We start from the raw sequence: 22,702 nt of genomic DNA, 5'->3' as shown, positions 1-22,702 counted from the left end.
GACAGATGTGGAGCGGCGGGAGAGGAAAATGAGCTTAGCTGCAGAGTTGAGGACAGATTGGAGGGGAGCGATCTGGGAGCAAGTGAGCCCAATGAGGAGCACATTGCAGTAGTCAAGTCGTGAGATGATCAGTGAGTGGATGATAAGTTTAGTAGCACTCTGGGAGAGAAATGGCCTGATGCGAGCAATGTTGCGTAGCTGGAACCGACAAAATTGCGCCAGAGCTTGGATGTAGGGTGCAAAGTAGAGGGAGGAGTCAAGAGTGATGCCCAGGCAGTGGAGTTGGGGAACGGGGGAGATGATAGTGTTGTCAACAGTGATAGAGATATTTGTAGGGGGTGTTGCTCTGGCTGGGGGAAAGATAATAAGTTCAGTTTTATCTATGTTGAGCTTCAGAGAGCGCTCAGACATCCAGGAGGAGATGGCAGAGAGGCAGCTGGAGACCTGAGAGAGGACAGAGGGGGACAGGTCAGGAGAGGAGAGGTAGAGTTGTGTGTCATCAGCATAGAGGTGGTATTGAAGGCCAAATGAGTTGAGTGCACCCAGGGAAGAGGTGTAGAGGGAGAACAGAAGGGGGCCTAGGGCAGAACCCTGAGGGACACCAACAGGAAGGATGGAAGGGTGTGAGGTGGTTCCGGAGGCAGACACAGAGAAGGAGCGGTTAGTGAGGTATGAGGTAAACCAGTCAAGGACGGTGCTAGAGAGGCCAACATTTTGGAGTGTGTGGAGGAGGAGAGGGTGATCCACGGTGTCAAAGGCAGCAGAGAGGTCCAGATGGATGAGCAAAGAGAAGTGGCCCTTGGATTTGGCCGAAAGCAGGTCACTGGTGACTTTCACCAGGGCAGTCTCGGTGGAGTGGAGTGGGCAAAAGCCAGATTGTAGTGGATCAAGGATGGAGTGGTCAGAGAGGTAGCTTGTAAGATGGCTGTAGACCAGTCGTTCAAGTAGTTTGGAGGCAAAAGGAAGAAGAGAGATGGGGCGGTAGCTAGTGAGTGATGAAGGGTCGAGGTTGGCTTTTTTGAGAATAGGGGACACCAGAGCATGTTTAAATGGTGAGGGAAAGATGCCAGTAGAGAGCGATAGGTTAAAGAGGAGAGCAAGGTGGGAGCAGGCAGTGGGGGGGGGAGGGAGCGGAGAAGATGGGAGGGGAGGGGGTCCAAGTGGCAGGTTGTGGGGGGAGAGGATAAGATGAGGGAGTGGACTTCCTTGTCTGAGGTGGGATGGAAGCAGGACAGGGTGGGATAGATGGACGGGAGGGATGGTGGTAGCAGGGGGGCAGCAGAGGGGTGACGGGAGGAGATGTAATTTTGAATATCCTCAATTTTGGAGATTAAGAAGGAGGCAAAGTCAGTGGGAGTGAGGGAAGAGGGGAGGAGGAGGGGGGCGTAGGAGAGTGTTGAAAGTTTCAAAGAGTCGGTGTGGACTGGAGGACTGAGAAGAGATGAGTGTTTGGAAAAAGGATTGCTTGGCGAGAGAAAGAGCAGAGCTATAGGAAGAGAGGCTAAACTTGAAATGGAGAAAGTCCGCCAGAGAGTGGGATCTCCTCCAGGAGCGTTCTGCAGACCGTGAACATTTTTGTAGGAATCGTGTGAGTTTGGTGTGCCAGGGTTGGGGTTTGGAGCGGCGGAGGGGGACAGATGAGAGGGGGGCCACAGAGTCAAGAGTAGCAGTAAGGGAAGAGTTATAGAAGGAGGCTGCCTGGTTGGGACAAGTCATAGTGGAAAGAGGAGAGAGGAAGGTCTCGAGGGAGGACATGATAGCGGGGTTGAGGGACCCGAGATTGCGTCTGGTGATGGTGGGTCTGGGTGTGGAGCAGAGAGGGGAAGATGAGATGGTGAAAGAAAGCAGATGGTGGTCAGAGAGAGGGAAGGAAGAGTTAGAGAAATCAGAGAGATCACATCAGTGGGTGAAGACAAGGTCGAGGGAGTGGCCGAGATTGTGAGTAGGGGTGGAGGACCATTGAGAAAGTCCAAAGGAGGTGGAAAGAGCAAGAAGGTTAGAGGAAGCTGCATTAGTGATGTCGATAGGGATGTTAAAGTCACCGAGTATGATAGAGGGGAGGTCCGAGGAGAGAAAGTGGGGAAGCCAGGCAGCAAAGTTGTTAAGGAAAGGTGTACAGCGGCCAGGGGGGCGGTAGATCACTGCCACATGGAGGTGAATGGAGTAGAAGAGGCGGATAGTGTGAACCTCAAAGGTGGAGAAGGTGAGGGAGGGCTCAGGTGGGATGACACGATAGGTGCAGTTAGGAGAGAGAAGGATGCCCACGCCTCCACCCTGGCGGCCATCAGGTCTGACCGTGTGGGTGAAGGAGAGGCCTCCGTAGGAGAGGGCAGCAGGGGAGGTGGTGTCAGAGGAGGAGAGCCAGGTTTCAGTGATGGCGAGAAGGTTAAAAGAGTGGGAGATGAAGAGGTCATGGATAGTTGGCAACTTGTTGCAGATTGATCTAGCATTCCAGAGTGCACAGGAGAAGGGAAGGGAGGGGACGGGGGTAATGGGGATCAGGTTGGCTGGGTTCTTAATGCGTGTGGGTAGTCTGGAAATTTGGGTGGCGGGTGATCTAGCAGTGAGGATTGGTATGGGACAGGATCGAGGAGCCATAATTCCTGTTCAGTAGTGTTGTTCAGAGGAATAGTATTGAATGGAGTGGCTGTAATAAAGAAATAACAATGAGAAGGGGGATGTAGTCAAAGCAGAGACAGTGGAGACCAGTTTTTCTGTAAATAATGGAGGGAATGGAAACACTGAGAATGTTATACAGTGGTTGAAGAGAGTATAAATGAGGAGCAGAAAGCAATGTGTGAGAGCAGTATGGCTGTTACTTAATCAGACAAGGAGGTCAGTGACCAGGCTGTGTGGATTGCAGGCGTTGGTGGTACTGGATTAGGTTACTCTCTGTAGGCTGTTGATTGCAGGTGTGGAAAATAGTCTGCTGTCCTTCTGTTCTTCTCCTGTTCATCTCCGATTATCTCCAAGGTCATATCGCCATACTTAACACTAACATACTTCACAGCTAAGATGCTATACAGCCAGTGATATGGTACCCCGTCTCCTGCATACACTCAAAATCATAAAATATGTAGTTCTTTGTGGGTACTTCCGGCTTGATGGTTTGTATATAACACAAGTGGTTCGAAAACCCATCAACGGTCACCTTACAGATGGGACACTTTAGGCCTTGGCAGTTATAGTCTGTTCGCCGGTAGAGACAACACCTGTCACAATATACATGTTCAAGAAAGGATATTTTGTGATCAAAAGCTAAAGCTTTGTGTAGCTCTAAACATTCGTTTGATCGACAAAATTCCAAACACACCGAACACCTTAACGCAGTCACACCATCGTCAATACAATCCGACCTGTGACAAGCCTTACAAAAGAAGAGACCATCGTAATTATTTCTATGATGGAAAGCGCTATGACAACGGCTGCAATAATTTCGGGCACCAAGAAACGCTTTCATATCGAGTATCCCATAAAAGTGACAATCGTGATATAGCACAAACAGTGTGTCTTTGTAACGGCTGTCCATACAATAATATTTCCAGTCTCCATTACTGTAATAGATGAGCTTGATCGTAACATTTAAGTAATTTTCAAAAAATGCAACATCTTTAAAGCTGACCGCTTTATCAATCGGCAGATTCAAAGCTTTATGTAGTTGGATCGCTCTCTCCTGTATTACATGGTCATTGGCGTTGTTACCTTTATCCAGAAGTTAACAGACGCTAGCGGCCAAACACAGGTTATTACCGATATTTTTGAAATCATACAAGTATCGTTTAAGTATGTGGATAATTAAACTGTATGGTAGGCGTCGTAAACCTCTACCTGTCAAACCTCTGCCTGCCCTGTTCCTAAAAACACTGATCACAAACCTTAAACCTGTGGATAATAAGAATTCAGCGTTACTTTGAAGTGCGTTTGTAATCTGGTTAAAAAAACTGGCAGCGTCTAATGTTTCTTGTGGCTTACGATGCGAATAGATAGTGTTGTGTAAACCGCCCCCCTCCAATCTAAGCTGAAAGCGGTCGGAGGGATCCACGCCAGCTAGGAAACCATCGAGCATGGCCTGTATAGCCGTATGACTGGTTTGAACTCCCTCTACAAATGATGTAACCCAGTCCAAATTAACAAACCAATAATAGTTGTGGTACTCAACGGCTCTGAAATTTGGTCATTGTCGTTCATAACCGTTAATCGCTTCTAAGTATACATGTTGCCAACCCTCGTCATTACCGGGTGACTCAACCTCGTGTGCCTCATTATGTAAGGGGCTTGCAATGCGCTCAAGATTGTCGGGCTGTGATTCGTCAATCGGTAATGCTTGGGGTGGCGATTGTTCTAAATCTACATGCCTCGCGCTCTGCTCCCCGCCTACCACACTTTCCCGGGGTGGTGAATAATCTAAGTCTACAAACCCCGCCCTCGGGGGTCTACAAACCCACGCCCACGGCCTAATACCCATACCCTGTGCTGCTTGCGCTTTCTCAATCTGGTTAATGTTGTTACAGCCTGTTTCACCTTTGCACGTCAGAATAAATGTGAGATTTTGTATGTTACACAAGGTTTAATTCGTGGTTTTTTTTACAGACCTTTAAATTTAATACACGTTTCAAACCATTGCCTAACATGCCTAGTCACGGTTCAGTTTCATTTATTTCTGCAAAATGAAGTATGTTGGCTTTAATAAATTCAGTTGTCTTAAATGACTGATCTATGTATTTTGACATGACATTCATATACGTCTCAACAACTTCTTTAACAATGTCTTGTTTACATTTAACACCATGGCTCACACCTTTAATGTGTTTTACCAAATACCCGGCATTTACACCCATGTTCTCAACATCTTCCCGTATCTTACCCATCAACGCGTAAAATTGTATTTCAGCGTCTTGGCCTACTTGTTCTGTATTTTAACTTCCATCAACTATGTTGGGCGCTATCCCGTGCGCCGGGGCACACGCATCTGCCGATGCATTTGCCCCGGCATCCGTGGTAAAAATATTGGGCGTTGATGTTACCCAATCAACCACTGTAGTATTACCAGGAATTCCTGCAACAGCTGATAACACTTCATCAGAACTATTCTGCTGTTCTTGTGTCGACTCTACACAGGGAGTAATAAATTCTTGCTCATTTATATCACCAATATTTGATAACTCATCATTACCAGCTATGTGTCTTGTTTCTGTTTCAGAGCAATCCTGTGTATCAGGAATTGTGATTACATCGGAATGCGACAATTGCTTAACTTTCATTCTTGAGAGGTGTGATGCCCTCTTAACCTTTATAGTCTTTGTATTACCAGCGACATCCCGGTCTGCAATGTCAAATGACGTGTGTTTTGATGTTACATCGCCCTCGTTACTTACGCTTGATACAGTTTGTAACACGATCCTTCTCCGTTACGGTGTATCATTTTCGGAATACGACAATTTTCTTTTAAGATCGGTAAATGCTGAATTATGACCTCTCTTATTCATTCTTGGTTGAACCTGCCTGCGTTTGTTCGGGTTGAAACAGCCGTGATGCATCCCCATAACAGATAGCCTAGCATTCTCCTTTAGGCGGTTATTTACGATCGACGGTGTTGCGAATTGATGGTTCTCCATTTCAGCGATGGTTGTGCGAAATGTTGTTTTCCTGCTTGTACTAGGCCTGTGTATTTGTGCAACTGTATCATGGCCTCGTTGGATCATATCGTCTTGCTACAGCATCATCTGTAATACATATATTATAAAATAAATATAAACACAGATGCATATAAATCAGCATTTAAGTCACTGCATAACAATATACCATATAACTGCGTTTGATTACACACCACCTTTATATTCGAATGTTTGAGCCCGTCTCCCTGTCGTGCGGCGAAAAACCAGTCGCTCATCAGCCGCATTGCCGGTCTGTATAGCAGTGTTGTGACAATATGCAGGTTTGTTCAATATGTCCCGCAGAATACTGTCAGCCATCGCGTCATCCATTATTTTGGAATCTTTAGCCGGTGAAAAAATAAAAAATAATTATTACACACGGTATAAAATTAGAATAACATGAAAAAGAGCTGTATTATTGAGAACATAAAGTGTGTACAGGTGACATCATTGCCACACAACATTACAGGCATTTAACCTCATTTTTAATTTATTTTAAAATATTAAACTTTTTTTTTTAATTTTATTTATTATTATTATTATTATTATTATTATTATTATTATAATTATAAGCTATTACATGTTACTCACAGGCAATTCCAACATGTTAGTGAAATCTGGTACAATATTGTAATCTGAACCAAACGGATTTCCTCTAACATCATCGAAATTCTCTGTGTTTGCGGCATCTGTCATTTAATTGTGAGAAATACCATTTTTAATTAGCGAAGTATTAACTTTGTATTCAACTTGTTGTACGCTCATACTATTTAAACTTTTAAAAATTAGTAAAAATTAACAAATTGTAGGCCGTGGCTATAAGTTCGTACTATTCAAACTTTTAAAAATAAATAAAAACATGTCAATGATTTTTATATACTTAGCTTACCATGGTTCATTTGATAACTTGGTAAAACATCATCTTCGGATCCGGATGTGCACATGTCGTTATCTTTGTTGATAATGGCCCTCATTCCGAGTTGTTCGCTCGCAAGCTGCTTTTAGCAGCATTGCACACGCTAAGCCGCCGCCTACTGGGAGTGAATCTTAGTTTAGTAAAATTGCGAACAAAAGATTCGCAATGTTGCGAAAAGACTTCTCTGTGCAGTTTCTGAGTAGCTCGAGACTTACTCTTCCAGTGCGATCAGTTCAGTGCTTGTCGTTCCTGGTTTGACGTCACAAACACACCCAGCGTTCGCCCAGACACTCCTCCGTTTCTCCAGCCACTCCTCCGTTTCTCCAGCCACTCCTCCGTTTATCCAGCCACTCCTCCGTTTCTCCAGCCACTCCCGCGTTTTTCCCAGAAACGGTAGCGTTTATTCAAACACTCCCATAAAACGGCCTGTTTCCGCCCAGAAACACCCACTTCCTGTCAATCACATTACGAACACCAGAACGAAGAAAAAACCTCGTAATGCCGTGAGTAAAATACCAAACTGCATAGCAAATTTACTTGGCGCAGTCGCAGTGCGAACATTGTGCATGCGCAGTAAGCGGAAAATCGATGCGATGCGAAGAAAATTACTGAGCGAACAACTCTGAATGACCACCAATGTTCTGCATTGTCTGTCACTGAACCAATAATGAAAATGAGATAGGATTAATACCAGTGTTCTTTAAACTAGATTAAAATGTAGATACGTTAAAATATCTTTAAAATATAATGTTTGTATAATATGAGACAGCATACAGCATCTGTCTTCAAACAATGTACATGAAATAATACAACACCATTAAATTGTGTGTGTATATGTGTATGTATGTATATGTGTGTGTGTGTATATATATATATATATATATATATATTTAAATGCATCTCCAAAATATGCCACTAGATGGTGCTATTACCACATATTTAAACATCCTGCAGTAAACACAATTATGCCTACCTCACAACACAATCATGTTTGTAAAATATGAGATAGCATATAGCATCTATCTTCAAATATACATGAAATAATACACCATTAATTTGCGTGTGTGTATGTATATATATATATATATATATATATATTTATTTACATTTTAATACCAGTGTTCTTTTAAACTAGATTAAAATGTAGACATGTTAAAATATCTTTAAAATAGAACGTTTGTATAATATGAGACAGCATATAGCATCTGTCTTCAAACAATATACATGAAATAATAAAACAGCATTAAATTGTGTGTGGATATATATATATATATATATATATATATATATATATATATATATATTTATATACAGTATATATTTAAATGCATTTCCAAAATTTGGTTTACCACATATTTAAACATCCTGCAGTAAACACAATTATGCCTACCGCACAACACAATCATTAGATCCATAATGAAGATGATAATAAAAATAATAATAATAATAATAATAATAATAATAATAATTTTACCCCCTCACAACCCAATCATTAGAGCCATAATAATAATAATAATAATGTAATTTTACCCCCTCACAACCCAATCATTAGAGCCATAATAATAATAATAATAATAATAATAATTACAAGACATTGCACACATCACAGCCCAGTAAGAGTAATAATAATAAATAAATATATATATATATATATATATATATATATATATATATATATATATATATGTATATGCATTTCCAATATGCACTTTACCACATATTTAAACATCCTGCAGTAAACACAATTATGCCTACATTCCAACACAATCATTAGAGCCATAATGATAATAATAATAATGATAATTTTACCCCCTCACAACCCAATCATTAGAGCCATAATAATAATAATTACAAGACATTGCACACATCACAGCCCAGTTAGAGTAATAATAATAACACTTACCATGACGTTGTGTGTGTGTGTGTGTATAGCAATGTAACTTCAGTTAAAATTCCTTCTCAGAGCCGTGTCCCTTTTCAGAGCTGTGTCCCATTCTTATAGTCATGGCTATGAGCCAACTGGCCCCCACCAACCTGTGATATGCCATCCCACATTTACAAGATGCAGGGCGGGGATTTTAAAAATATGCACTTTGGACGTATAAATTATTAAGTGTGATTATTTTCAGTTACAATGAAAATATAATCTCTTAGCGGATCCATAACCGCTTTGTTTCACGCTTCTAAACAATACCAAATACTTAAAATTTACCATTTATGAGATTATTTCACCCTAATTTCATGTAAAGCTATTTAAAGTAATGTGGACTTTTGCAACACAGTAAGTTGCCTTTACTGTGGCTAACTAAAAATAAATAAAATAAAGGTTTGCAATTCATAATGTATTACAGGTCTGTTTGAAAGTTAAGATGTAATTTTGAGGCAAAACATTGACCAGTAGGTGGTGCTAATAGTTTTTTGCAGATACTAATACATTATGTACATTAATCATAACCAGATGGTTTGTCATTGACTGTCTTGGCGTCATTGTGTCTGTAGCTGATACCCACACTACTGGGCCCCTATTGGGCATAGGTCATGCTGTAATTGTACCAGGCCATGCACAGCCAACATTGTTTATTGTTTTTTTTTATGATGAGCAGCTACTCCGTACATCTAAGACTTTTGTAATTTGCGCTGTCATCATTAATCACGCATGGACCTGGTAATTAAAATCAGTACACTTTTTAAATCATACCATGTGTGAAATAGTCTGAGATTTTAGCTGATGGAATGTGAGATGCCAACATTGATGAATGTATTTTTTATATGATGGGCTGCTACTCCGTACATGTAAGACTTTTGTAATTTGCGCTGTCATCATTAATCATGCATGGACCTGTTAGTTAAAATCAATACTCTTTTTGCCAGATATCATATATCCTTAAATCGTTGCTTGTGTGAGCTGGTCTGAAATATTAGCCATTGGAATGTGAGAACCGTACATCTTAGACTTTTGTGTTACTTTAAAATATATTTCTTTCAGTCTTACTTTAAAAATTGTAATATGCGTCTTTCATGTTTCATGCATGGTGTTGCGAGACATTCTGCGACTGGTGTTGCGTGACATTCTTTTCAAAGCAATTATCTTTTAATACAGTTTGATATCGAGCTCTATAAATTTTATATAAAATCGATATCAAACACTATAATTTGATATCAAAGGGGGCATAGCCGGTAGGCGTCAACCTGTCACAATCAATTAAGTTTGATAGAAAGTGGTGCTCTCTCTACTGAGTCAGTCCATTGTGAGGCCGAGAGAGGAGGTTAGCGAGAGGCGTTTGGAGGCATGAGCAGCAGATTTTGGTCTATCCAATAGCATTATTGAAATCTCCCATGATAATGGTGGAGATGTGAGATGATAGGAAGTGAGGAAGCCAGGCAGAAAAATCTTATAGAAATTGTTTGGGTTGCTCAGGTGGGCGATAGCTGCAATACGCAAAGAGATAGGAGTGTAAATTCTGATAGAATGTACCTCAAATGAGTGAGGGAACCAGTTGCAGAAATGTGTATGCAAAATATTGGGATAGTAATAATCCAACCTTACTACCTTTACTGTTATCAGGCCTGGGGGTGTGAGTGAAGTGCAGAAGGGGAGGTCTTGTCTGGTTGTGTGAGCCACATTTCTATAATAGCTGGTTGAAGATGTTAGATATGAAGATGTCATGAACAGATGTTAATTCTTTACAAACAAAGCATGCATTCCATAAGTAACGTTTTAGTGATTTGGATGGTGATGGGAGACGTGATGTTTATGAGGTTAGCTGTATTTCTTGATAATGTCAAATATTACCTTAAAACATAAAGCTATACACTATTACCGTGGAGCCGCTATGTCCGCTAGACTTATTACACACACTACGGACTAAGTACGCTATTGGCATACTGAGTACCGTATGGGTACGCACTTAGCGTAGCAGACGCTAAGCCGTGGGCACGACGCACGAGCGGCACAGACGCTCACAGAATGATATACAGTAAACCTTGTTAATAAACCAATGTAAGGATATGCTTATACTCTAAACCTTAGTAGTCAAATACTGTAACGATGTAACACCTAAAAACCTTAACAATGCTTATGCTGTTATAGCGATTAAGACGCTAAGAAATCCCTTTGCAGGAAAGTGAAAACACAACACCGGGTTTTGGTAAACCACAGGCCTCTAACACCTCAGTGGATTATTCAGAGAAAAGGGGTAAACAGGTACAAGTTATACTCTACAGGCTAACAAGGAAATCTAAACAGAGAATAATGATGGCTACAGAGAATATACATACGTGGGAAATTGTTTGCAAGCGCGACCTGGATCCAGTCCTCAGCTATTCAGGTAGAAAGCCTTCAGAGTTTTGAGGCTGGCCAGGCAACAGTGGTCTTTATATACACAACATACATTCACAATACAATGGTCCCTGTAATCTCATTGTTCATTGGACACAGGGATGTATCTCTACATTACAGCAAAGGTCATAGGTGGATTTGAACAGGTGGGCTGTGTCTTTGCCCTACTGCTCTGGTGGGAGGTATCCTCAGGATTCCCGCCGCATGTGTAATTTACAGCAAATACAGTTAATGTTCATAATCTACTTCTGTATATAACTATACGCAGGAGCGAGCGATCCTTTACTAACTAACACCGGAATGTTACCCTTAAAATACCCTACAGCTGGATACTAGACACCACCTTTTAACCTTTATCTGACCCTTCCTATCATGCAAAGAGTAATCTCTCTGTCCAGGAACTGTTTAAACTAATCATACTCGCTGACATGGTCTAGGGGAATATTATCTACAAAATGCACTATTTGGGTTAAATATGCTACATTCAAGTCGCACGCTCACAAACTCCGCCGTAAATACACATCTCATGCGCAAGAGTCGCTGGAGCGTCTCTAATGCAACTTGCGGGTATGTGTACGCACGGGGGACCAGGTGCACGAGCAGCGTGCATGTGCATGAGGGGTTAGTACAAGGGATATGCATCATGATATTTTTCGACTTTGATAGTCCCCCCTTTGGCAGTCAACAATAACTAACACTATCTAAACAATTAAGCAGAAAAATATACAATACAATGAAATACCTATAAATGATTGGGTGGAGGGAGGAGAGGAGAAGGTGGGAAATGTATGACCTATTGGGATAGTAAAAGCATGTATGTATGAACTTAATGTCTGGGGGGGACATGTATCATCGTGCCGTACATGTTCTAGATAAGCTTCGAGGTATTGCAAAGTATACATTATATCCTCCTTATCCCGTATTAAGGGTCTGTAAGTGGGCTAACAAACACTACCGAGCTCTTTTCGGCTTCTTGTTCCAACAAATGGGGTGCACATTAGTTGATGATACATGGATGGGGCAAAAACATGTGAGTGCTAATATATGTACCTATATCACCTGTCGACTATGTGTGTCACTACCTGAAGATCGTAGAGATGAAGATAAGAAACATATGTCACAAATACATCCATATGATAATGTGTGTAATTGTCCTTGGGTGTCTGTTGAAGTCTTGCCCGGATAGGTGTATCCTTGCTGTGGGTGATAAGCAAAGTCTTTCAAGTGTCCATACGAAGTCTTTTAAAGTCTCTAAAGTGTCTCGCAAAGTCTGTGGAAATGTTCATTAAAATCTTCTTCCGAGTGGATGTCTTTTTACCTTGGAGAAAAACAAAGGAGAAACTGGTGAAAGAAACGGACCGTGGAATCACGTCTTATCATAGCATTGTCTCAATTGATGGGTCATAAATTAAACCAGTTTGTAACAATGCCCTCGCTCCTCAAACTCATCACTTTGGTACTGCGCTTGCACTGCATTAAAATCCGAACACATCTAAATATCAAACCAATCATTATGACAACTCCCAGGATACAAAGGAGAAATTTTCCTACATTCACGATAACATTTTGAGCCCATTCTCCTAAACCAGAGAACCAATTGCGTGGGTTCAACCATGAAACCCAGCCAGTCAGTTCATTACTCACAGCAGCAAGGGTAAGGTTGTGTCTCCTTCGGAACTCCCACTTCAACTGCAAGATATCGTCCATCTTTTGATCTATGACCTCGGTTGGGTCATCAGTGCTGTTTGTGATATATGTACAACACTTCACACCATACTGAGTTGCTAGGGTGACACAATACCCGCCTGTCACCGCTGTGATGTAATTGAGAACCATCCTGTGCTGGATCAGTTCCGTTTTGTAAGCTTGCAATTCCCTCCCAGTATACCTGAAGGTGTCATCATCCATCTCGGTGATATTGTCTATCAGGTTCGCTAGCGCAGTAATATACCTAAAATTTATAATTCCTCTGGCGGTACGGGTGATATCTAGCGTGAGTAGGAATTGAATCCCGGTGGATTCGTGGATCAAATCAGAGGCTGCGTGCTCTGTCCTATCTATAAGGTGTCTCTTAACAATGTGTTCGTAGTGAGTGTGAGTGTAAGGAGATTGAGCATTGTGGTGAACGTCTTTCATCTTATCATGGGTAATGGTCATTACTTCTGGCAACACTCTTCCAATGTAACACAATCCCTCTGAGTTTGGCGCAAGCCACTTATACGCCTTCCTCCCACATATGAAAAATGCATCATCGGGGAGAACATATGGGACAGAATATGACTTTACCATATTGCAAACCTTCCAGGTGAAAAATCCTATCCCTAACTCTCTCATTTGTTCAGTACACGTATCAGGCTGTATGATATGCGCACAGTATCCTGGTGATACTTCTCCAACTCGCATGGTCCTACTTCCTAGAGTATACCTATACCGAAAATATCTCCCACTGTCGGCTATTTGGCGTATAACTTCTGAGTCTACGGGCATTCTATCGGCTTTGTGTGAAAATGCCATGGTTTGGTTGTTCTATGTCACTTCCCAATTTCCCGGTTTTCGGGGATTGGAAATGTTAAAACATACTAAGGACCTATCCACATGATATTGGTGGAGCTTCAAACTACAGATGTGTCCACTATTACCTTTCTGAAAAGAGTGCAATGGCAGTAAATTTGGCATGACATGAATTCCTTTTGTTGTTGGGCCATCATGTTGTGCAATGACAATTCATGACAATTCATAGTTTCACCACTGGGTGTCCAGTGCATCACGTAACGTAGCTTTCCACCAACATTGCTGTTAAATAGACACTGTAATCAGGTCGTTCTGATTTATGGCCAGCTTTAGAGTCTAATTGCTAATTGTGTAGGTGTGAAAATCTCAGTATGAGAGGCCTTTGAAGTAGACTCCTTGGTGGGTACAGATTTTATCCTGGCTGGGGGATGTTACTATACAGTATGTTGCTCAGAGCACAGAGGTGAATTAAGTTTAAAGTGAAATTAAATAATAAGTTAAGAAAAACCTTAGTGCTATAGAGTAAAAGAACATATAAGATTTTGCAATGATAAAATATTTCCAAATAAAGGGCCTCATTACGAGTTGATCGCACGAAGCTGCTTTTTGCAGCCCGTATCTCCGCCTATGAGGGTTGTTTCTTCCCCATAGCAAGGCTGCAATCGCTTGTGCAGGCCTGCTATGGTAAAAAATGTTGTGCAGTTTCTAAGTAGGTCTGGACTTAAGCTAGCCATACATCAGACCAACTTTTCTCCAACACTCCAAACTTCCAACCATCCAACTTGTCTGTTCAACTAAAACAGTGCCCCACACATCTCACCAACTTTTTACCAGTGCTCCACACATCTAACCAACTTTTCATCAGACCAACCAACCTTCCAACTTCTGTCCAACTTGAGATGTCACCGAAGTAGGCGGACAGTGCCTTCCTACAGTTCTTCAGTTTTGTTTTGTTTTTTAATTTCAAAACATGCAGAAGTGTCTTTTTTTCAGTGAAACTGGGCTTTTCTTTCACCACCATACATTTATTAGATTTACTTATTTTTATACTGAACTATGGATACCAGCATGGTTGGGCTGCCAAGGCAAATAAATATATATATATATATATATATATATATATATATATATATATATATACCAGATGTAGATATTCGGCACTCCCAATGTAGTAAAATGTACAGCTTGCCTGGTGCCCTCCTGAGCTTCAAAAAGCAAACATATCACAAACGATAGGCGGCACTCTAGGACTTTTCAATAATCAAGAACATACGTGACCCTGTTCTGCCAGCTTAACGTTTCGGTTTCGGTCATTTTCAATCCGCCACACTTTGCTGGCGGAATCTAATAAAAAAATTTAAAAACATGTTTTTTTTGGTGTTTTTTTTTTTGGGTAATAGCATATCTATTTATATTAGAAGGGATTAGGTACTTGGTTTGTCTTTTTTGGAGGCACAAGTATTATTTATATATTTTTAAAAAGATTATTATTATTTTTTTTTGTTCAAATGGAATGGGAAAAAGCCGAAAAAAAATTGCGTGGGGTCCCCCCTCCAAAGCATAACCAGCCTCGGGCTCTTCGAGCCGGTCCTGGTTCTAAAAATCCAGGGGAAAAATGGACAGGGGATCCCCCGTATTTTTAAAACCAGCACCGTGCTCTGCGCCTGGTGCTGGTGCAAAAAATACGGGGGACAAAAAGTGTAGGGGTCCCCCGTATTTTTTACACCAGCATCGGGCTCCACTAGCTGGACAGATAATGCCACAGCCGGGGGTCACTTTTATACAGTGCCCTGCGGCCGTGGCATTAAATATCCAACTAGTCACCCCTGGCCGGGGTACCCTGGGGGAGTGGGGACCCCTTCAATCAAGGGGTCCCCCCCCAGCCACCCAAGGGCCAGGGGTGAAGCCCGAGGCTGTCCCCCCCGTCCAAAGGCTGCGGATGGGGGGCTGATAGCCTTGAGAAAATTGAAAGAATATTGTTTTTTCCAGCAGTACTACAAGTCCCAGCAAGCCTCCCCGCAAGCTGGTACTTGGAGAACCACAAGTACCAGCATGCGGGAGAAAAACGGGCCCGCTGGTACCTGTAGTTCTAATGGAAAAAAAATACCCAAATAAAAACAGGAGACACACACCGTGACAGTAAAACTTTATTTCACACATGTCGACACACACATACTTACCAATGTTGACACAAAGCAGTCGGTCCTCTTCTCCAAGTAGAATCCACGGGTACCTGAAAATAAAAGATAATTATACTCACCTGATCCAGGGTCCAGATTATAATCCACGTACTTGGCAAAACAACAAACCGAACACCCGGACCAAACGGACTGAAAGGGGTCCCATGCTGTCACAGAAGTGTCTCTTCAGCCAATCAGGAAGCGCCACTCCGTGGCACTCACCTGATTAGCTCTGTGCGCGTCTGAAGTGACAGAAGGCTGGCGCGGGGGGGGGGGGGGGGGGGAATTAGCGGTGCGGGAGCCGGTGCGGGCGGAGGTAGGCTGGCGGACGGGTTGGGGGGGTGAATTAGCGGTGCGGGAGCCGGTGCGGGCGGAGGGAGGCTGGCGGGCGCGGGGGGGGGTGAATTACCGGTGCGGGAGCCGGTGCGGGCTGGAGCTGGCCCTGGTGGTGGCGAGGGGGAAGGGGTGCCGCGATCTTGGGGGGGCAGTGACTGCAGGAGGGGAGCAGAGGTGCTGCGATCGTGGGTGATATGCGGGGGGTGCCGCGATCGTGGGTGATATGCGGGGGGTGCCGCGATCGCGGGTGATATGCGGGGGGTGCCGCGATCGTGGGTGGGGTGCGGGGGTACCGCGATCATGGGTGGGGTGCGGGGGGTGCAGCGATCGCGGTTGGGGTGCGGGGGTGTCGCGATCGCGGGTGGGGTGCGGGGGCTGCCGACACTCCTGCACTGAGGATACCGCCGGCACAACTGCACTGGGGATACTGCCAGCACTCCGCCGGCATCCGTGATTCTGCTGACCGGAAGTTGGACCCGGTCACATGCTCATTGCCAGGGGTTACATGCTCGTTGCCAGGGGTTACATATGCTTGTTGCTATAGGGGTTACATGCTCAGTGCCAGGGGGTTACATGCTCAGTGCCAGGGGGTTACATGCTCATTCCGGGTAGCGCTGGGTAATGGTCTAGTAATACCTCTAGTATATGTTTCCTAGAAGGCAGCTGCCATTTTTAAAGGGCCATCTTCCATGCTGTCTGCATGGAATCTGCAGCTTCCAGTAGTAGGTAGAGCCTAAGCATCTATTGTGCCGGTGCTGCGCCCCCCCCAGGACTCAGACATCCAGGCTGATCAGGCCCTGGGTCTCATGTTTCTTCACCCGCTTGTATGGCAGACAGAGCACTGAGTGACTTATTATCGAGCACAGCTACAGCACTGGACTGATTTATGCAGACAGACGCAGCCCCCACTTGTATGGCAGACAGAGCACTCAGTGACTTATTATGGCAGCATAGCCCCAGCACTGGACTGATTTGTGGCAGACAGACACAGCACCCATGTGTATGGCACACAGAGCACCCAGTGACTTATTATGGAGCACAGCCACAGCACTGGACTGATTTATGGCAGACAGATGCAGCCCCCACTTGTATGGCAGACAGAGCACCCAGTGACTTATTATGGCAGCATAGCCCAAGCACTGGACTGATTTGTTACAGCACAGGACAACAGCACCGACAGCAGAACCAGCACCCACCCCACGCCACCCTTCCCGCCACCCTCCCACAGACAGACAACAGACATGTCCGTCCTGCTCCCTCTGCAATGCTGGAGTGATAATTGCAGCAAGAAGTGTGGAATAGCATATAGTCCAGATCTCGCGAGAATCCGACAGCGGGATGATGACGTTTTGACTTGTTCCGGGATCTGAGTCTGGAAGGAAAACCCGAGCCGGACTCTGATCCCGGCTCGGATCGGGAAGTTCGGATGGGCTCGGATCTTGTAGATCTGAGCCCGCTCATCCCTACCTACTATAAGTATGAACAGCATTTGATGATGAAAGAGGGAGAGAACGCAGTTATTTTTTTCTCAATTCAGTGTGTAATCCAGAGATTATTATGGGTTCATGAACAAAGCCTAAATTGTCTCAGTTACTGTATTGCTATAACCTATTGCTTCTCTTTAATCCAATGGATATATTATACTTTTCTTTTCTGCTGCTGAATAATGGGGCCTACACACGGGGTATTAGATTGCTCAGATCGCTCAGCACACAGCGCTGCACCAACAATGTGTGCTGAGCGATCTGTCACTGCACGAGTTCTCAATAGAGAAAACACGGGAGATGACTAGATCTTTCACACATGCTTGAACTAACTAGATGGGCGATAGTGAAGCGCGGGGATGCGCATCACTATTGCTATAGTCCACGCAAAGAGCAATTTGTGCTGAATTTCTAAGCGATTCACTCAAATCACTTAGAAAAGCAGCCTAAATCGCTACGTGTGTAGGTCCCAGTAGTCAATTTTTCCAGGCACGTCGTATGGGTACAAAGCGGATCGTTGCTGTGCACTGGTTCTAGCGAAGAATCCATTCGCACAGCCGATCGCAAAGAGATTGATAGGAAGAGCGCGATTGTGGGTGTCAACTGACCATTTTCTGGGAGTGTCTGGAAAAACGCAGGCGTGTTGAGGCATTTGCAGGGTGGGTGTCTGATGTCAATTCCGGGCTTGAATAGGCTGAAGGGATCGCTGCGGCTGAGTTAGGTCAGAGCAACTCAGAAACTGCACAAGCTGTTTTTGTACAGGGCGGATGCACACGCGTTCGCACACTTGCAAAGCTAAAGTACACTCCCCTATAGGTGGCGTCTATCTGTTCGCAGCGCTGCAAAAAATAGCTAGCAAGTGAATAGATCTGAATTAGAGAAAAAAACAATCGAGAGAGCGCTATACACATCTGTTGTGGATATTTAAAAAATATTTTTATTTCTATCAATATTCCTTTTCACAATTATACTTAGTGCCGGCCGGCATCACATAAAAAATAAAAAAATTGAGGAAGCGGCCGATGCTATTGAGTAGGCTGGGAAACGCGTCTGTCACCATCTCCATACACAGACTGCAGCGGATCATTATCCATCAGCTGGCTGGCTGAATCACATCCCCAAAGCAGGGAAATGGCTGTGTTAACCATCTGCCCATTGACTCCGGATAAGGCCAGGAGTAAAAGTACCGGCCGGGAGGACAAGCGGTCACATTGCGGTTAAAGCGAATAAGATGTCCACTCCAACTAAAAGGCTACCGGTAGGAGCATTAGCCAGGAGGATGACCGCAAATACTGTGACTTCAACAGAGGCATCTATATGGTATGCTTTTCAACATTATTCACAAAAGCAGCTCAAACAACCAAAAGGGAGCTGCTTTCAGCTCAAAATCGCTGGAGGAGAGAGCACCGATACACAGAGCTAGATTAAAGGGGGGGGGGGGGGGAGTACGTACCCCGGGCCCCCCTTTCCAAAGGGCCCCCTGCCACACCACAGATCGGATCTCTCTTCCGATCCAATCTGCGGTGCTGGGCTCCCGGCTCACGTCCTCGCTGCATAGGCGGCCGCACAGGTAGGACAGCTGAGCTGAGCGACAGCTCAGCTGTCCAATAATATATGAATGAAGCAGCCAGTCCCTGCAGCCTGCGTGCCCATCCAATGACTGGCTACTTCATTCATACATTATTGGACAGCTGAGCCGTCGCTCAGCTCAGCTGTCCTGTCTGTGTGGCCACTGCTGCAGTGGGGACGGTAGTGCAGGGCAGGTCAGGAGGTCCGCCGTGTGCTGCTTGGGGAGCACATTAAGCTGCTGCATATATATATATATATATATATATATATATATTCAGCTGCCTTCTTTTTATTAGAGGCTCCACAGTATTAAGAGCCACAGGCCCCCCATGGTCTTAATCCGGCTCTGCCGATACACATACAGTACGATACACCCTTGTCATTTGTTTTTATTTAAACTCTTTGACAATACTGTATTCTTGCTGATATGGCATAGATATACTATAGATAGTACTTTACATTTTGATTATAATCTCTAATTTTTCATCGACTGTACTTTAGGAGAGTCAAGAAAATAGTAGATGAGCTGACTGCTGATAATGATGAGCTTACTGCCATAGAACTCCGTCGTATTCTGCAAGCTGAGTATGGCCTTGACATCTCCTGTAGTAGCATAAAAAGAATGCGGAGGCAACTTGGTTGGACTTATGCCGGTGCTAGGTACTGTACAGTAAATTGAAATTTCAATTACAATTATAATACAATTTCTATACAGTTTGTATACAGTGCGGTAAACTAATTACATCTCTGAAATCAGCATCTGATTTTTCTTTAACATTATCTTAGTTTGGACGCTCAATTATCCTATTCCCACTGTAAACTGTATCCCATTTTACATTCCTTTCACAGGATGACTCACATGATTAGAGATGTTAACAAGGAAAAGAGAGTTCAACAGGCTCGTCAATGGATTGCTATTGGAGAAAATTTTGACAATGTCATATTTACAGATGAAACTTCTGTAGCACTTGAGAGGTTTGCAAGGAGGTCCTTCCGCAAACGTGGCCATTTATCATTTAAGCCATCTCCAAAGCACCCATTAAAAGTACATGTGTGGGGTGGTATCTCCCGCAGAGGCCCAGGACCAATTTTAATTTTTGAAGGTACATATAAAGTACAGTAGTAATGTACATTACTATGTTGTTTTTCAATATTTTCTATTTAGAACTACTGTCCAGTGACTACTGTAAGTCTATGGACTACGAGAAAAGGATTTACTGGTAGGTATATAAAATCCTGTTTTTTTTATTGTTCTACGTCAGGTATCATGGATAAAACATTCTTCCAGTCCATGATCATTAATGATACTTTAGTGCCGTATGTAAGAAAGTATTGGTCATCTGGACATCGAATGTTCCAGGACAATGATCCAAAACATAGTGCTTCGGCCAAATTCATAGAGGAAAAAGGCATCATTTGGTAACGCACACCACCAGAGTAAGTACAGTTTTGCCCTGTAGACTGATGCTTCCTGTAAAGCATGAAATGCCAAATATTCCATATTTAAATTCTCTCCCTTTATTGACTTTTCACAGATCACCGGACATGAATCCTATCGAGCTAGTGTGGTCTCAAATGAAAAGTTATATTCGTTCTCAATGTAAGCCAAGGACAAAAGAGCAACTGATTGATGGCATCAATACATTTTGGAAAAACGTACTTACATTGGAGACCTGTAATAATTATGTAGACCATTTATTTTCTGTGCTGCCAGTGATTATAGAAAGAAATGGACAAGCCAGCTGCATGTAATTGGAATGGATCATATTGTCGACAAAAAGAAGGTCAACAGTCATTAGGTCGACCAATATTGGTCAACAGGCCATATGTCGACACATCAAAAAAGACAGTACGCAAACGAATAATGCATAGAATTTGCATAAAGAGCCCTTTACCTATCGTACTCATCCTTTCTGCAAATGCTTGAAATATCAAAATTAGACTACCTGCTTAAATTAATTAATTTGTTATATTTTATCTGTAACATGTACTTCACCCTAGTATTACATTTGTTATGCAATCTTGAAAATTGTTTAAAAAAAAAAAGTAGTCACCTCTGCAACACTGTATTTTGTAATTGTGTATGGATTGTACAAAGCATCCAAGTGATTGCATTCAGTTTTGTCTAACTTACAGTATATTTATACTATTTAGTTGGAATTAATTTATCATTGCAAAGTCTTATAATATGTTCCATTACCTTGTAGCACTATTAGGTTTTAATTAACTTATTCTTTAATGTCACTTTAGACTTCATTCACCTCTGTGCTCTGAGTAACAAATAACCCCAATTTTTGCATTAATAAACTGAGGCTCTGAATTGCTAAAAGTTCACTGTTTATTTCAAATTCCAGGACAGCAGCCCTTCCCCCACCCAGAATACACATTACTGTGCTGTAACTCTATTCCCCAAGGAATCTACTTCAAAGGCCTCTCACACTGAGATTTTCACACCTACACAATTAAGAACTGGACTCTAAAGCTGGCAATACTGTACATCAGAATGACCTGAATACGATCACACACACATAGCGATTTGGGCTGCTTTTCTAATTGATTTGCTGAGTCACTTAGAAATACAGCACAAATCTCTATGTGTGTATGGACTATAGCGATAGTGATGTGCGTCCCTGCATGCTTGAAAGATCTAGTCATCACCCATGTTTTCTCTATTGCAAACACGGGCAGTGACAGATCGCTCAGCACACATCGCTGGTGCAGCTCTGTGTGCTGAGTGATCTTGCTGAGCCCGTGTGATCACCGATATCGCTGGGCAGAAAACAGTCAACATACAGTGGCGTAACTACTGCCCCCGCAGCCCTCGCGGTGGCTTGGGGGGCGAGGGGCTGCGGGGGCGCCACTGATTTAGTGCAGACTGACATGCGGACGAGCGTCCGCATGTCAGTCTGCGGTCTCGTTTCCTCCCTGCTGTTAGGAGGGACACAGAGGGCACAGTGCGCGCCTCTCCTGTGTCCCTCCTGGGTCTCCGGCGGCCGCGGGTCTCATAAAGGAAGTGCCGTTCGTGAGCACTTCCTTTATTACAATGACCCGCGGCCGCCGGAGACACAGGAGAGGCGCGCACTGTGCGCTCTGTGTCCCTCCTAACAGCAGGGGAGCGGCGGCGGCTGCGGCGGCGGAGGAGGAAGGGGGGGGGGGAACGACGCACTGAGGGGGCATATCTGGCACTGAGGGGGCATATCTGGCAATGGGGGAATATCTGGCACTGGGGACATTTATGGCACTGGGGGGAATATCTGGCACTGGGGACATTTATGGCACTGGGGGGAATATCTGGCACTGGGGGCATATTTGGCAGGGAGGGGGGGGAGAGAATATCTGGCACTGGGGACATTTATGGCACTGGGGGGAATATCTGGCACTGGGGCATATGTGGCACGGGGGGGGGATATCTGGCACTGGGGCATATGTGGCACTGGGGGGGGCAATATGTGGCACTGGGGGGGAATATCTGGCACGGGGCATATGTGGCACTGGGGGGGAATATCTGGAACTGGGGCATATGTGGCACGGGGGGGATATCTGGCACTGGGGCATATGTGGCACTGGGGGGGGCAATATGTGGCACTGGGGGGGAATATCTGGCACGGGGCATATGTGGCACTGGGGGGGAATATCTGGAACTGGGGCATATGTGGCACGGGGGGGGGATATCTGGCACTGGGGCATATGTGGCACTGGGGGGGGGCAATATG

General features: G+C 43.8%; 1 long non-coding RNA gene across 1 annotated transcript; it reads left to right on the top strand.

Annotated features, from left to right (window-relative positions):
• The first annotated feature begins 20,003 nt into the window (after nucleotides 1–20,003).
• On the top strand, nucleotides 20,004–20,674 carry LOC135010177 (uncharacterized). Its single transcript, XR_010213618.1, has 3 exons — nucleotides 20,004–20,092; nucleotides 20,252–20,426; nucleotides 20,525–20,674. It is a non-coding gene; the product is annotated as an uncharacterized LOC135010177 (long non-coding RNA).
• Nucleotides 20,675–22,702: the final 2,028 nt, after the last annotated feature.

The sequence above is a fragment of the Pseudophryne corroboree genome, chromosome 1 (assembly GCF_028390025.1).
Source record: "Pseudophryne corroboree isolate aPseCor3 chromosome 1, aPseCor3.hap2, whole genome shotgun sequence".
Taxonomy (NCBI): domain Eukaryota; kingdom Metazoa; phylum Chordata; class Amphibia; order Anura; family Myobatrachidae; genus Pseudophryne; species Pseudophryne corroboree.
This window is presented reverse-complemented; position numbering and strand designations above follow the sequence as displayed.